Source organism: Nycticebus coucang, chromosome 15 (assembly GCF_027406575.1).
Source record: "Nycticebus coucang isolate mNycCou1 chromosome 15, mNycCou1.pri, whole genome shotgun sequence".
NCBI classification, from domain to species: domain Eukaryota; kingdom Metazoa; phylum Chordata; class Mammalia; order Primates; family Lorisidae; genus Nycticebus; species Nycticebus coucang.
The window spans coordinates 32,738,912-32,756,205 of NC_069794.1; the positions used below are offsets into that span (position 1 = coordinate 32,738,912).

The following is a 17,294-nucleotide window of genomic DNA, read 5'->3' on the forward strand; positions in this document are numbered from 1 at the left end:
CAATTACCTAATCCTTTGCCTGCCAAACTATCCTTATAAACCCTGGCTGCCAAATGCTCAGGGAGGAGGACTTGATAAATTCCTCCCATCTCTCGGCTTAGCACTCTGCAGAATTAAACTCTTTCTCCATTGCAAACCCGGTTGTCTCGGTTTCCAACCCGTAAAACCTACAAACCTAGCTCTTCTCTGTGTAGCAGGCAATACAACCCAGTCGGACAGCAACCAAAGTATCAGGGATAATGGTTGCTGCTTTGGTTGGAGAGAACTTACAAGACATCCAAGCAAACACTAGAAGGTGAGATGGAATAATTCAGTGGACGTATGAAGAGAGAATGTTCCAGCAAAGATCCAGCAAGAGGAGAGATACTGAGGCAGGAGGATTCAGGGGCATCCAGTGTGACCAGAATAGGGGGCGGAGTTGGGGATGGAGAAGAATTCAGACAGTTCCAGGGGACTAGACCACAAAAGACCCTATAGACGACAAAGGATTTCTGCTTTTACTCCAGAAAAGAATGAAAATCACCATCGGGTTTGAACACGGGAGTTTATTATCTGACATACTTTTTAAAATCAGCACTCTGCTGTCCTGGGAACAGACTGTGAAGAGCGGTGATGAACAGGAAGAACTACTGGAAGCCGTAGCAGTAATGTGCATCAGTGGTCACCAGAACCCAGGCACTCTCTTCAATAACAAAATACAAAATACAACATGAAGTTAGACACAAAAATGAATATTCCCTTAGAACAAAAAATAAAACATAAGTTAGAATTTTCAAAAACCTGACAAAATACTACAAATACCATGGAAAATCCAGAAAAATAGCACAATACTTTTATTTAGTCAACTTTAATTCACTTTTGCTGCATATTCTGTACCTCCTTACATACGGCAATAAAGTTGCAATCTCATTGTCTTGAGAGAAAATGGATAATTCCATATTTCCTCTAGCATACATAAGCAAGAATTTTTATTTTTATTTTTTTACTTTGTTGTTGTTGTTGCTGAGACAGAGTCCCACCCCATGCCCTGAACAGAGTGCAATGGCATCATAGCTCACTGCAACCTCAGATTCAGGGCATCTCTCTGCAGGTGCTTGCCACAGCGCCCGGCTGGGTTTTTCATTTTTTTGTAGGAGTTGGGGTCTCACTCTCAAGCAAGTCTCAAACTCCTGAGCTCAAGCAATTCTCCTTCCTCATCCTCCCACAGTGCTGGGATTATAGGCATGAGCCACTGCGCCCAGCACAAGCAAACATTTTTATTTCTGATACTTTAGAAAACTCGGTTTTATTTTTTCACATCTTGTTGTTAACATGATGTAAATGTTCAGAATTGTCAAATTTAGGAAAACCTCAGGCAAAGTTTCTTCATACATGAGCTGTACAATACAGGGCAACATAAATCTTAAGTCATGTTATGATATCTCCAATACCATCAGTCATTGTTAAAACTTCAAGTCAGCAAGAAATTTAATTGTTTTTTCAATGAATTCATATTACGTTCTTCATTAATTAGATTATCAAGTGAGCTGAAAGTCAACAGATTGCTTGTACTGAAAATTCATCCTCTCTTAATGAATTACTGCTTTTGATAATGTTAATTTTTCTATAATTTTCTCCTTAATGTCAAAACAATTTCTATTAATTTTATGATATCCTTATCATTTTTGTGCTATTTTCCATTATTTTTATCTGAATTTTCTCTCAGTTTTGTAATAAACATATATTGAATTTCCATGGAAGTGAAGCTAGTAAAAGAGGAAGTGCAGAAAGGGTATGTAAACAGTCGTAAAAGTAAGGGAAACAAAAATGGCAGGTCACCTAGGGACGTGAGAAAGAGGATGCTAGAAAGTTTGAAGGACTTCAGTTTTAGGTGTCACCTCCTTAGGGAAACTTCCATGACTCCCCAAAACTGGGTGTGGTATTTATTCTACCCCAATCCCTCTCAGTTGACATTCCAAGTAACACACATTCCACTATATATGTGTGTGTGTGTATTACACTATATATATATATTTTTTTTTGAGACAAAGTTTCACTATGTCACCCTCAGTAGAGTGCTGTGCCATCATAGCTCACAGGAACCTCAAACTCTTGGGCTTAAGCAATTCTCTTGCCTCAACCTCCCTAGAAGCTGGGATTACTGGCACCTGTCACAACGCCCAGATATTTTTTGGTGCAGTTGTCATTGTTGTTTAGCTGGCCTGGGCTGGGTTCGAACCTACCAGCCTCAGTGTATGTGGCTGGCACCATAACCACTGTGCTACAGGTGCCAAGCCACATTACGCTATAGTAAAATTGCCTTTTTACTGGCAAGATATCTTTTGACACTAAGATGTTTGAAGGTAAGTCCTCATCTCTCTTGTTCACCACTCTTCCCTAGTAGATAGTTGGCACTGAATAAATAATTTCATGAGCAGATAAATTAATGATACTCTGAAGAAGTTTCAATAGACAGGGGAAATTGCTATGATCATGAGAAAGATTGTCAAAATATTATACACTATACAAAGGGGGTCATTGTGGAAGCTGGGTGGTAGATTGCTGGGAGTTTAGTCCTCTTTCTACTTTTGTGCATGTTTGCAACTTTCCACAATAAAAAATTCACAAAAGGGCAAATATGCAAAATTTAAAACCAACTAAGTTAAGAAACTTCTATGCAGAATCACAAAAAACAAATACCTTAAAGCTTTGAGGTGGTTATTATATCTGTTTTCAGTATTTTTCCTGTGTTTGTCAGGATTCTAAGATTACCCATGAATATATGTAATTCCCTCCCCCTTCATTGTTGGCTGGACCTGTGAATATGATGCAATATCACTCCTGTGATTACGTCATAGTATGGCAAAAGTGAAGGGATTTCACAGAGGTTAGCAAAGACCCATCAGCCGACTTTGAGTTCAGCAATAAGGAGATTATCCCTGGGGGGTCTGGCCTAAACAGTGAGCCCTCTTGAAAGAGGCCAGAGCTCTTCCCTGAAAGGACAGACTTCTGTGGGCTTGAACAAGCAAGACACCATGAGAACTACAGCTGCAGGAAATGAATTTGGTCAACACAGACTTGAGGTGAAATCAGACCCTGAGCCTCAGATGAGACCACAGCCCTGGCCACCACCTTGTTTGAAGCCTTGTGAAACTCCCAGCAGAGGCCCCAGCAGAGACTCCCAACCCATGCAAGCTGTGACATAATACATGTGCATTGTTTTAAGCTACCAAGTCTGTGGTAATTTGTCATACATCAGTACAAAACTAACACATTTCCTTTCCATTGCTCTGAATTTTCCAGATTTTCTAAAATAAATGTTTCTTTTATAATAAAAATAAAAGAAAATTAATGTGAATAATTCAGGCTTTATTTTCCAGAGGAGGGGCAGACGTGGAGGAATCGACACATTCTTCTTAATGTTACTAACAAAGAACTACATTAAACAGAAAGAAGTCTTCTCTTTGGACTTTAATGCTCTGGATCAAATCCAAAGTTACCCCACGTAAGGACAAAAGTTAATACATTTGGTACAATTGAATTGGTGGGTTCTGAAACAAATGCACTGAAAGATAAAACTTTGCATAAATCATTCTTCTGTGGCTGTACTTACATTCATTGAAACCGTCCTGAATAAATAGATTCTAATCTCATTTTAGATGCCAACACCCAGCAAGCTACCCTACTGATGAATGATGATAAAAGTGAGTGGAAAAGGAAGCCATTCGTGAAACAAACAATGTAACTATCAATCAAGCTCACAGCTGATGATAGGCAGATACTGAATAGTACTCAAGTCTCTAGCACCACTCCATGGAGACCTGCTGAGCAGCTAGACACTTTAAGATTAATGTCAAAATGGCAAGGCAAAGGTTCACAGTAACAACTGTGATGAGGATTCAAAGATATAATGTGGTACTTACAGATCACCTATGATGAGCTCGTTTCTCTATGATGCATGCTTAGCTCAAATCCCAATGTGGAAGCACAATCACTTCTTTCTCCACAACCACTGTGCCTCCTGTGTCTGCTAAACAGGCAATAACAACAGAGATCAGACAGGGGATCGTCATCTCTGCATCTCTAAATCCCTGTTGGTGACATTCTGATTTCTTTACCTGAGTGAAATTGTTTTCCATTTATAAGTTTATGTATTTTGTGTTTACAATTGTCACCACAAGAAGTGCAGCCCCCTTCCCTCAATTCTAACCCCAATCAACTCCTGGACAAACGAAGACATCCCCATTCCTCATCCCTCCTCTGATTTGTTTTTTCTATGACATTAATCACTACTTATTAATTTTTCTTCTTCCTCTAAAATTTTAATCCATAAGGCAGGAACTTTTATTTGTTTTGTTCACTAATTACTAGTCCATGTTGTCTGATATGCAATAGACAGCCAATAAACCTTATTTAAACAAATAAACAGATGCATGAATGAATGGTACTATTATATGAAAACTATTGGGAAGGAGAATTTCAAAGGCTTCCACTCAGTTCTTCCTATCATAATGACCCTATTCCTTGTGTTGGGAAGCCAACAAGGGGATTCTGTGGTTTTCGTTGCAATCATAAAACCAGTAACTGAGTAAAGAAGCAATAACAAGTCCAGGTTCCACTGAGGTAGATTCGGATCAGAGCCCCATTTTACCCAGCCCCAGAAACCCTTACTCTGAGAGACCACAGTAGTACTCTAGACCAGGGGTCCTCAAATTGCAGCCCGTGGGCCACATGAGGCAGTGTCATTGTATTTGTTCCCGTTTTGTTTTGTTTTTTTTTTTTTACTTCAAAATAAGATATGTGCAGTGTGCATAGGAATTTGTTCATAGTTTGTCTTTTTTTTTTAACTATAGTCTGGATCCTGAGGGACAAGATGGGTGACTGAAGCCAGCTTTCCACAAAGGCTCCCGTCCAGAAGGAGAGTTAAAGGACAGAGATTTGGCAAGTAACCTAGTGGATTAGAGCTGCACCAAGAGAGAAGGATGAAGAAGGCACATCAACCCCACTGAAGCAAGTTGTGACACCAAGGATACAAACAAAAGGAACAAAATCCATCACCAAATGGAAGGGAGTCCCCTCCCTCATGAGAACGGCTCAGAGCACCCCACAAACAAATGAGCAGAGTTCAAAGGTCCTCCCACTACACTCCACAGGAGAGACTCTCCAAAAACTGGAACTTCCTCCCCTATTAGGGTGCCACGGCATTCTCCTGCCAGGCATAAAACTGTATAAAACTGTATATATTCTCTACCTGCAATTCTGAGCTCCGGCAATCCCCTCCACTCTCACTCTGAGGTCTGGAGACCTATCCCCCAGGAGTCCAGATTCTTGGGTGATTTCTCGAGGGGTGTGGACAGGGCCTAGACTACAGCTGGTCAGTGCTGATTCTGTGGCATGGGAGTGAGGAGAGGACGATAGGCTGAGAGGGAACCACGCCACCAGAGCGGCGGTGCCCCGAGGCGCAGAGCAACAACCGTTTGGGCAACAATAGGGCTCACTCCCAGATATTCCGAAGCCACACCCCCTGTCTCCTGGGGCAACCAGAAGAGGCCAGGCATCTTCTCAGGTGGCAACCACCGCAGAACAGAATTGGGACGGAAACGCAGACCCCGTGAGTAAAGGGTTTGCATGAGGCAGTACCAGCCTGGGTGGAGTGCAGGGAGTAGAAAACACACACACAGAGCCAGGAAATTCCCAGGGCGAGGCTGACCCACAGGACCACTATACTGAGCCTAAGATGCACCCGGCCCTCAGGGTATCGTCAGCCTATAGACAAAAGAAGGCAGGAGGCTAGAACTGACAGCTAACCAAATACAAACCTGCAGGAGCAAAGACAGGGCCTGAGGCGCAGGTTCTGTGAACTCAAAACAGTTTCTCTTCTGCAGGAGAATTTAACAAGAACAGAAACAAATTCCGCAAAGTTGTTCTTTTCTGTCAGTAACATCAATCAGGGGTGGGGCTGGAACTGAGTGAACACCCCCCAGCCTCCATCAAGTGCCCAAGGTTGTCAGGCCTCACCTCCCCATGCTGGATAGAGGCATAGAGGCTGGATAGTGGCCTGGCTGAGCAGATATAGATTTCCTTGTGATTCAGGCAGGTGCGAACCCCTAGAGTATCTGCTCACTGGAGGCAACTGGGTCACAGAACTGTGGGGCTATAAGTGACTGGGTGTGACAGAGGTGCAAGGTGAGGAGGAAGCATCAACCTTCCCAGACTAATCTATTTGCTAGGTGGGTCCTCCTGACTTCACGGAGCACCAGAGCAAGTCATGTCTGAGTTGTCACCAGACCCCTGTGATCCAGTTGCCAGAGACCTTTTAAACTCTCCCACCTGAGACAGTTGCTGACTGAGACAATTGATTTGGACCTTTTGAACAGAGCCAATTGCCCAAGGACTATTCAAGTGGTGCCCTGGGTGTGTGTTTGTAGGAAGGTTTGATTTTCCTTTTCCAATTGTTGCCTGTTGGGGGTGGGGTAACTTAATTGCTGGTATTTCTCCACAGCTGAGACTTCAACCCAGAGTAACTGTTTCATTAGGGTCAGACAGAGACCAGCTGAAAACAAGACAGAACCACATAGCCACACCACACCAAATAGGTCCCCAGTTTCTCAGGCCGTAGCACTCTATGGGTCCTTGACAAAGCTCCAGGGGAATAGTCAAATGGTGTAAAATAACCATGGGGCAGAATCAGCAGAAAAACTCTGGTAACATGAATAACCAGAATAGATCAACCCCCGCAAAAAAAGATATGGCAGATGTAACTGAAGATCCCATTCATAAACAGCTAGCCAAGATGTCAGAAATCGAATTCAGAATTTGGATTGCAAACAAGATTAATAGAATGGAGGAAAATTTGGAATTAGAAATTCAAGGAGCAATTCAAAAGTCAGAATTAGAAATTCGAGGAGAAACTCAAAAGTTGTCTCAAGAATTTAAAGACAAACACACCAAAGATTTTGACACACTGAAGCAAGAATTTGCAGCCCTCGAAGATCTGAAAACTACAGTAGAATCCCTCAGTAACAGAGTGGAGCAAGCAGAAGAAAGGATTTCTGACATTGAAGACAAAGCTTTTGAATGCTCCCAAACTCTCAAAGAGGAAGAGAAATGGAGAGCAAAATGAATCATTCTCTCAGAGAGCTCTGGGATAATTCAAAGAAGGCTAATATCCACCTCATTAGAATCCCTGAAAGTGATGAAGTGGCCTCGCAAGGCACAGAGGCACTTCTCCATGAAATTATGAAGGGAATTTTCAAGACATACCAAGAGATTCTGAAATTCAGATAGCAGACAGTTTCAGAACTCCAGTATGACTCAATCTGAATAAGACATCCCCCAGGCATATCATAATTAACTTCACCAAAGTTAATATGAAGGAGAAAATTCTGAAAGCAGCCAGATGTAAGAAATTCATTACCTACAAAGGGAAAAATATTAGAATGACTGCAGATCTCTCTGCTGAAACTTTTCAAGCCAGAAGAGGATGGTCATCAATGTTTAATCTCCTAAAGCAAAATAAATTGCAACCCTGTATCCTGTAGCCAACTAAACTGAGTTTCATTTATGATGAAGAAATTAAATACTTTAATGACATTCATATGTTGAAGAAATTTGCCATAACCAAACCAGCTCTTCAGGATATTCTCAGACCTATCCTCCATAATGACCAGCCCAATCCTCTACCACAAAAATAAACTCACTCAGAAACTTTTGATCAAACTCCAACTTCCACAGTGGTGAAAGGATTAAAAATGTCCACTAGACTTTCAAAAAACTCGATACCCAAAATTTCACCAGACTTATCAACATTCTCCATTAATGTGAATGGCTTAAACTGTCCTCTAAAGAGGCACAGGTTAGCTGACTGGATACAAAAAATTAGGCCAGATATTTGCTGCATACAAGAGTCACATCTTACCTTAAAAGATAAATATAGACTCAGGGTAAAAGGATGGTTATCCATATTTCAGGCAAATAATAACCAGAAAAAAGCAGCTGTTACAATTCTATTTGCAGACACAACAGGCTTTAAACCAACAAAAGTAAGGAAGGATAAGAATGGTCACTTCATATTCGTTAAGGGTAATACTCAATATGATGAGATTTCAATTATGAATATTTATGCACCCAACTAGAATGAACCTCAATTTAGAAGAGAAACTCTAACAGACATGAGCAACTTGATTTCCTCCAGCTCCATAATAGTCGGAGATTTCAACACTCCTTTCGCAGTGTTGGATCGATCCTCCAATAAGAAGCTGAGCAAAGAAATTTTAGATTTAAACCTAACCATCCGACATTTGGATTTAGCAGACATCTACAGAACATTTCATCCCAATAAAACTGAATACACATACTTCTCATCAGCCCACGGAACATACTCCAGAATCAATCACATTTTAGGCCACAAGTCTAACCTCAGTAAATTTAAAGGAATAGAAATTATAGAAATTATTCCTTGCATCTTCTCAGACCCCTATGGAATAAAACTTGAACTCAGTAACAACAGGAATCTTCATACTCATACAAAAACATGGAAGTTAAGTAACCTTATGATGAATGTAGCTGGGTCAGAGATGAGATTAAGAAGGAAATTGCGAAATTTGTGGAACAAAACGACAATGAAGACACGAACTATCAGAACCTCTGGGATACCGTGAAGGCAGTCCTAAGAGGGAAATTTATAGCACTGCAAGCCTTCCTCAAGAGAACAGAAAGAGAGGAAATTAACAACTTAATGGGACATCTCAAGCAACTGAAAAAGAAAGAACGTTCCAACCCCAAACCCAGTAGAAGAAAAGAAATAACCAATATTAGAGCAGAATTAAATGAAATTGAAAACAAAGGAATTATACAACAGATCAATAAATCAAAAAGTTGGTTTTTTGAAAAGGTCTATAAAATAGATAAACCTTTGGCTAACCTAACCAGGAAAAAAAAGAGTAAAATCTCTAATCTCATCAATTAGAAACAACAAAGATGAAATAACAACAGACTCCTCAGAAATTCAAAAACTCCTTAATGAATATTACAAGAAACTTTATTCTCCGAAATATGAAAATCTGAAGGAAATTGACCAATACTTGGAAGCGCATCACCTTCCTAGACTTAGCCAGAATCAAGTGGAAATGTCAAACAGGCCAATATCAAGTTCTGAAATAGCATCAACCATATAAAATCTCCCTAAAAAGAAAAGCCCAGGACCAGACGGCTTCACATCAGAATTCTACCAAACCTTTAAAGAGGAACTAGGACCTATATTACTCAACCTGTTCCAAAATGTAGAAAAAGAAGGAAGACTACCCAACACATTCTATGAAGCAAACATCACCCTGATCCCCAAACCAGGAAAAGACCCAACAAGAAAAGAAAATTATAGACCAATATCACTAATGAATATAGATGCAAAAATATTCAACAAGATCCTAACAAACAGAATCCAGCAACGCATCAAACAAATTATACATCATGACAAGTTGGTTTTATCCTAGGGTGTCAAGGCTGGTTCAATATACGTAAATCTATAAGTATAATTCAGCACATAAACAAATTAAAAAACAAAGACCATATGATTCTCTCAATGATGCAGAAAAAGCTTTTGATAATATCCAGCATCCCTTCATGATCAGAACACTTAAGAAAATTGGTATAGAAGGGACATTTCTTAAACTGATAGAGCCCATCTACAGCAAACCCACAGCCAATATCGTATTGAATGGAGTTAAATGGAAATCATTTCCACTCAGATCAGGAACCAGACAAGGCTGCCCATTGTCTCCACTGCTCCTTAACATTGTAATGGAAGTTTTAGCCATCACAATTAGGGAAGAAAAGGTGATCAAGGGTAATCATATAGGGTCAGAAGAGATCAAACTTTTGCTCTTCACAGATGATATGATTGTATATCTGGAAAACACCAGGTATTCTACTATAAAACTCTTAGAAGTGATCAGGGAATATAGCAGTGTCTCAGGTTACAAAATCAACATTCATCAATCAGTAGCCTTCATATATACCAACAATAGTCAAGCTGAAAAAACAGTTAGGGACTCTATTCCATTCACATAGTGCCAAAGAAGATGAACTATTTGGGAGTTTATCTAACAAAGGACGTGAAAGAACTCTGTAAAGAAAACTATGAAACTCTAAGAAAAGAAATAGCTGAAAGTGTTAATAAATGGAAAAACGTACCATGCTCATGGCTGGGAAAAATCAACATTGTTAAAAATGTCCATTCTACCCGAAGCAATATACAATTTTAATGCAATCCCTATTAAAGCTCCACTGTCATACTTTAAAGATCTTGAAAAAATAATACTTCGTTTTATGTGGCATCAGAAAAACCTCAAATAGCCAAGACATTACTCAGAAATAAAAACAAAGAAGGAGGAATCACGCTACCAGACCTCAGACTATGCTATACATCGATAGTGATCAAAACAGCATGGTACTGGCACAAAAACAGAGAAGTAGATGTCTGGAACAGAATAGAGAACCAAGAGATGAACTCAGCTACTTACCATTATTTGATCTTTGACAAGCCAATTAAAAACATTCAGTGGGGAAAAGATTCCCTATTTAACAAATGGTGCTGGGTGAACTGGCTCGCAACCTGTAGAAGACTGAAACTGGACCCACACCTTTCACCATTAATTAAGATAGACTCTCACTGGATTTAAAGATTTAAACTATAAAAATACTAGAAGAAAGAGCAGGGAAAACCCTTGAAGGAATCAGTCTGGGAGAGTATTTTATGAGGAGGACCCCCCGGGTAATTGAAGCAGCTTCTAAAACACACTACTGGGACCTGATCAAACTAAAAAGCTTCTGCACAGCCAAGAACACAGTAAGTAAAGCAAGTAGACAGCCCTCAGAATGGGAGAAGATATTTGCAGGTTATGTCTCCGACAAAGGTTTAATAACCAGAATCCACAGAGAACTCAAACGTATAAGCAAGAAAAGAACAAGTGATCTCAAGCTGGGCAAGACACTTGAAGAGAAACTTCTCTGAAGAAGACAGGCACATGGCCTACTGACATATGAAAAAATGCTCATCATCTTTAATCGTCAGGGAAATGCAAATCAAAACTACTTTGAGATATCATCTAACTCCAGTAAGATTAGCCCATATCACAAAATCCCAAGACCAGAGATGTTGGCATGGATGTGGAGAAAAGGGAACACTTCTACACTGCTGGTGGGAATGCAAATTAATACATTCCTTTGGGAAGGATATTTGGAGAACGCTTAGAGATCTAAAAATAGATCTGCCATTCAATCCTATAATTCCTCTACTAGGTATACACCCAGAAGACCAAAAATCACATTATAACAAAGATATTTGTACTAGAATGTTTATTGCAGCCCAATTCATAATTGCTAAGTCATGGAAAAAGCCCAAGTGCCCATCGATCCACAAATGGATTAATAAACCTTGGTATACGTACACCATGGAATATTATGTAGCCTTAAAGAAAGATGGAGACTTTACCTCTTTCATGTTTACATGGATGGAGCTGGAACATACTCTTCTTAGTAAAGTATCTCAAGAATGGAAGAAAAAGTATCCAATGTACTCAGCCCTACTATGAAACTAATTTATGATTTTCACATGAAAGCTATAATCCAGTTATAATTTAAGAATATGGGGAAGGGGGAGAGGGAGGCAAGGGAGGGGAGAGGATGGGCAGAGGGAGGGTGATTGGTGGGATTACACCTGTGGTGCATCTTACAAGGGTACATGTGAAACTTAGTAAATGTAGCATATAAATATCTTAACATAATAACTAAGAAAATGCCAGGAAGGCTATGTTAACCAGTGTGATGAAAATGTGTCAAATGGTGTATAAAACCACTGTATGGTGCCCCATGATCAAATTAATGTACACAGCTATGATTTAATAAAAAAAAAAAAACTATAGTCAAGCCCTCCAACAGTCTGAGGGACAGTGAATTGGCCCCTTGTGTAAAAAGTTTGAGGATGCCTGCTCTAGACCTTCAGGAACTAGTGCAACTCCGATCAACTCCTATGTGACCCTGAAAGGTCTCGACATTTCCCCTTCCCAGTACAAAGGTCACCCCAATAGCAGAAGGTACCTTGACAGAAGACCAGAGAAATAAACACTTGTGATACAAACACAGAATTCTTTTTAAGAGTGCCCTTCCTTTTAATGTCTGAAACTTAAGTTTGGAAATTGGGAAAAAGAGCAATACTTTTTTATGCAGTGGTTGGAGTTGGCCCTCTGATTGCCATACTTAAGAGTTTTGGTGAGTTAGAGTTTTAGTATTGATATTGTTTTCAGAAATCAAATATTCTCTTGCTGGGCTATATATACAATTCATTTCTAGGTTACCCATGATTGATTACCATATGTGAAATATTTCTGAGGTTAGACCATTTTGATTACCATGCTGACTCACCCTCCCTATTCCCTCACCCACCCAAGCCCCAGATGCCTGTAAAGTTTAAGTGTGCTACATGGCGTCTGCCACTCTGGCATTCTAGCACCCCAGTGAAATCAGAGCTCATTTCAACCATGTCTCCCCTCACATAAGGCCTTGGGGCCAGTCAGGTATTAAAGAAATGGATTGCACTTAGGAAATTCACTCCCTCTTTCCTATATCTCTAAGTCTTTTAATTTCTTCCTTTATGGTATATCAGAAATATCTAGTCTGTTGTTAGTCCATGTTTAATGAATTGACTACAAAGAGTAATTAAAATCACCCCAGTTTGACATAGGATTATATGTAGATAAAGGTCTCTACATTGACACATTCTCCTTGATCTCAACCACATTTTTTCCTCTTTAGTCAAATTCCTCAGAATTCATTGCCACAAGTATCAGCCAGATTTTTGCAATTCTGATTCTTTGTGTCCTAGACATTGATTTATAGACTAGAAAGCAGGTGTACCAGATTGGCAGAGCCCTTCCCTATGGCCAAATGGCAAAGACCTTGGAAGGAGAGTGGCTGGCAACACATCACAAGGAGAATGTTCCACAAATATAGAAAGTGGGATCTGATGCTTGGAGGGCAAAAAAAAAAAAAAAAAAAAAAAGATAAAAAAAGATAAATCTCCACTACACAGGCTTTATTTTATAAGAACTAGCCAGGCTCTGGGTACAGACAGACTCAGGTTTCAGTTTGCACACTTTGCATATTTTCTTTCCTTTCCATTTGATGTTGGGCAAGTTAACCAATCTGAGCGTCATTCTTCGTCATAAGCAAAATGGATGTGAAACTTCCCTTGCAGAAATTCAAAGTAAAGAGTATGGACCAGATGTTCAAAAATGGAAAGCTATTACTTGAAAAACTAATCAAAGTACCACACAGTATTTTGTGAGGCCTTGTCTTGGTAAAATATTTTATTCAGCTTCTCATATATTTATGCTTATTTCCCTCAATTAGGGGGTCATTTTAGTGATCATGTGTTATACTATTTTTATTTCTTCAGAACAGTACACACACACACACTTAATAAATGAACAAATATCTCAGATTATAAATCTAAATGAGAGATAGTAATGTTTCATTCTGCAGCAGTGAATCAAAGAATGGAGGTACACAAGTTATGTCCCACCACAACTTTGAAGTGGGTTTCTAGGAGGCCTTCACTAAAGACTATTGCAATAGACTAATGTTTGGGCCCCACCCCGCACCCACCAAATTGATATGTTGAATCTTCAATGCAATGGCATTTGGAGATGGAGACTTTGATAAGTATTAGGTCATGGAATTAGTGCTGATAAAAGGGAACCAGAAACACAATAATTTTTATCTTACCAAACAATGATTGATAAACATAACAGTTCCAAACCAGAAGTAGTTTGGGGGTTGTGTTGAATAAGCATTAAAGATAGGCTTATTGTGTTTGTATAATGAACGCAGATGTAAAACAATTTGGTTACAATTAAAAAGTTATTTTACTTTGTCTGTCTTGTTGGAAAGTCCCTAGTTACATAATTGCAAGTTAGTTGGCAGCTTCACTTCTGATTGGTTAGTCTTAAGTTTCATCTTTCTTTAATAAAAGCATTTACAAGAAAAAGCCCAAGGTCTCCATTTTAATTTGTTTTAAAAGCACCTTCATAAAAGAGACCCCAGGAAGGTCCCTTACCCCTTTTTCCATGCCAGGATACAGTAGGCAGATGGCCATCTGTGAACTAGGAAGCGGGCTATCACCAGACACCAAATCTGCTGGCACCTTGATCTGCAACTTCCCAGCCCCCAGACTGCGAGCCACCCAGTTTCAGTACCTGCTTGAACTGACTAGGACAGGTACAAAGTGACAAGTGTCTTATTCTACATTATACCACATTCTAAAACACTATTGCTTTAAGCATAAATGAGACCCATCAGGACATCACTGATATAAATATCTCAAATAAACGTTTTTAACTGTCTGAACTAAGTCATTCCAAGGAAAAACCAATGGTAATATCTGGAAAGAATAGCATAGTATCAAAAAGGTAATATTATTTTTTGGACAGGTTAGAAAAAAACCATGCTGATAAAACTAGCTTTGAATTAGTAATAATGCAATGGGAAATATTTTTAAATATATATATGGTTTCCTTTTAATTCATTAACAATAAAAAGGAATATTATCTTTCAATTAACTCCCTAAAGTACAAATGTAATCATTTTACTATTCTTAAAATAGACCCTAGACATATGGAAATGGAGATTATAGAAGATTATTTACCTGAACAACAGGTAAATAAAGCCTGATTTTATTTTTCTAAAAATTCTCCTCAACTTACCCAGTGCTAGAGAGTCATTTCTTCTTTTCCTAGTGTCACTAAAAAATATTAAAGATTTCATCCTCTACTGTTGGGAGGAGAAGTCACTTGGTCTCTCTCACGTCAGTCCCCACATTTGCAAAATGAAGAAATTGGACCACATCTGTGTGACTCTACTTTGCCTACGTTCCACTACCCCCTAAAGTGGGCTCTACTTCTATTTGGTTTGATTGATCAAGGTAATTGATCAATTACCAAAGGAGATAAAACATAAATTGTAAAGCTGCCAATCCTGAGTCACATAAACAAAAAATAATCGATCTACTCAGAAATTCCATAAAGCTTTCTTATATTTTCCAATAATATTTAAACATTAATCAACACAAACCATAATTATAAACCATAAAAAAAGACACAAAGAAAGAGAAAGAACATTGACAAATTTCACTCAACAGGTCCGAAGCAGAGAAAATGACACGTTAATGTTATGGCTGAATGATTATACCAGGTGAGCCATGTACATTTTTGGTACAATCATGTAACACAACTCTCAGTGGGAGAGGGACACCACAGTCTGGGATGGCCCCTACTTCTCGGGTCATCATCCCAGTATTGCACTGATCCTGGCTTCCCTGAAGGTGGGAGGATCCCTATCACTCTCCACCTGACACCCAGAGATCGCTATTCTGACCCTCCCATATATCACTCCTTTTGACAAATAGTTCTTCCAACTTCGCTAAGCATTTGTTATATATGCCAGTGTTTCACATAACCCCCAATAAATCAATAATTGACACACACAACCCCAATATTCCCCACTCCTGTAGCCTATCCGCCCCTGTTCTCTGCCTTGTTCTACTCCAGGCCCGCAGGCCTCTCTTCCCCCTCACACGTGGTAGATGCCCCAGAGTGTCCTCCCTCCCCTCTTGTCTTCCTCCTTGGACTCTGCCCACCCTCATGTGTCCTCTCAGCTCCACGTTTGTTTGTACCTGCTCCTCTGCCCCTACTGTCTCCATCATGGCCCAGCTTTTCTAACCTTGTACTTCATCTTGAGTGTGTGGGATTCCCTCAGGACCTCCCCAGTAACCTAAGAGCTATGGTCCAGCACTCATCATACCCATCTCCTTTCTTTTATTCAAATTTCAACTAGACTAGAGGTAATAACATGGGGTAGTTACCAAATCTTTTTTTTTTTAATTACAGAATATTATAGGGGTACAAATGATTTGGTTACATGAATTACTTTTGTACAATCTGAGTCAAAGTTGTAAGTGTGCTGGGTATGTGTGTTGTACCCACTAATGAACCTTAATCTGTGGTAAGGAAATAACTTGCAGTATTTTGAAATAAAACATTTTTGTCTTACTTAATAATAACCTACTAGGAGTGACATCTCTGAAAGTCAATAATTAAGTATTTCAATGAAAATATAACAAATCATACCTCATTCAACAAAGATACTGTGCTCGTATGTAAGGGGGTTAGAAAGATGGAAAAGATATATTATTGAACTCAAAAAGTATGAATCCTACTAAGAGAGGGAGACATGCAAACAACTAAATGATAGTGGTGCAGTTGGTGCAGTAGGGACACGATTTAGGTCGAAGAAAGTGCAAACCAAGGTGCTGTTCTATCTTAGCTCCACCAAGCTAGTTAGTGGAAGACATTAAAATTTTGTATTTGTGTCTCTGCTTCTCCCTTCAGTTTATACGTTTTGAAGAAACAAACTATATATTAGATATCTTTGATATTCCCAGCACCTAGACAAATACTTGCATATAGTAGTCATTTGATAAGTGTTACCTGAACTGAAATGAATTGCATTATGGCTAGAGCAGAGGGAGAATTCATGGATGGATTGGTGGTGATGGGGGGGAGTAATATCTGAATTGGATTTTAAAAGATAAGTTGGAATTTTTCTTGAAGGTAATGGAATAGAACAGTATTTCTGTTCTATTCATGGGAGAGAAGAAATAATAATAACAATAATAACACCCTAACATTTACTATCCCAGGAAGCATGCTCAGCACTTACATGCATTACATTAACCAGATGATGTAGTTCTTGCAAACCAGCAAGAGGAGGGAGAGTTGACCTGAGTGGAAATGGTGGGAAATGGAGAAATAAAGCCAAGAAAGACAGGAGACAAGAGATAGGATGGTGTCAGGAGGACTGACGCAGCTGATGGCTGCAGCCAGTCCCTGAACTGGGGAAACAGCTTTATTTACATAGTATCTTATCAAGGTTGCAGGAATCTTAACACACAAGGTAGAGATCAACCTTAAAAAAGGAAAACTGTGTGGTTGCCAATAACAAGGAAACTGTGGATGGCTATATGACTTCTGGCAGGTGAAAAGAATGTTGTTAAAGGAGGAGAAGTGGTTGTGCCCTGCTGCCCACAGCACATTCCCCACAGTTGTCACAATTTTTGCAGATGGAAACTGAGGCATGTAGAGGTTAAGAAACAGAGTCACATAAGAGGTGAATCCCAGGGCCACAGACAATTCTTTGACTCCAAAGCCTGTGAATCAGTAACACTACACACATTTCCATAATTCAGCCATCCCCATTGTCCC

At 39.4% G+C, this 17,294-nt stretch overlaps 1 protein-coding gene across 2 annotated transcripts in view; it reads right to left on the reverse strand.

Annotated features, from left to right (window-relative positions):
- The window catches only part of SCEL (sciellin), a 342,117-nt gene that overhangs the window by 148,567 nt on the left and 176,256 nt on the right, over nt 1–17,294 (reverse strand). For both annotated transcript variants that reach the window (XM_053563450.1, XM_053563449.1), the window contains 2 exons: nt 3,903–4,009; nt 562–682 (listed from right to left, as the gene is read on the reverse strand). The gene's annotated coding sequence lies outside the window, so the exon portion shown is untranslated. Of the gene's footprint in view, nt 1–561; nt 683–3,902; nt 4,010–17,294 lie in introns of those variants that run through there.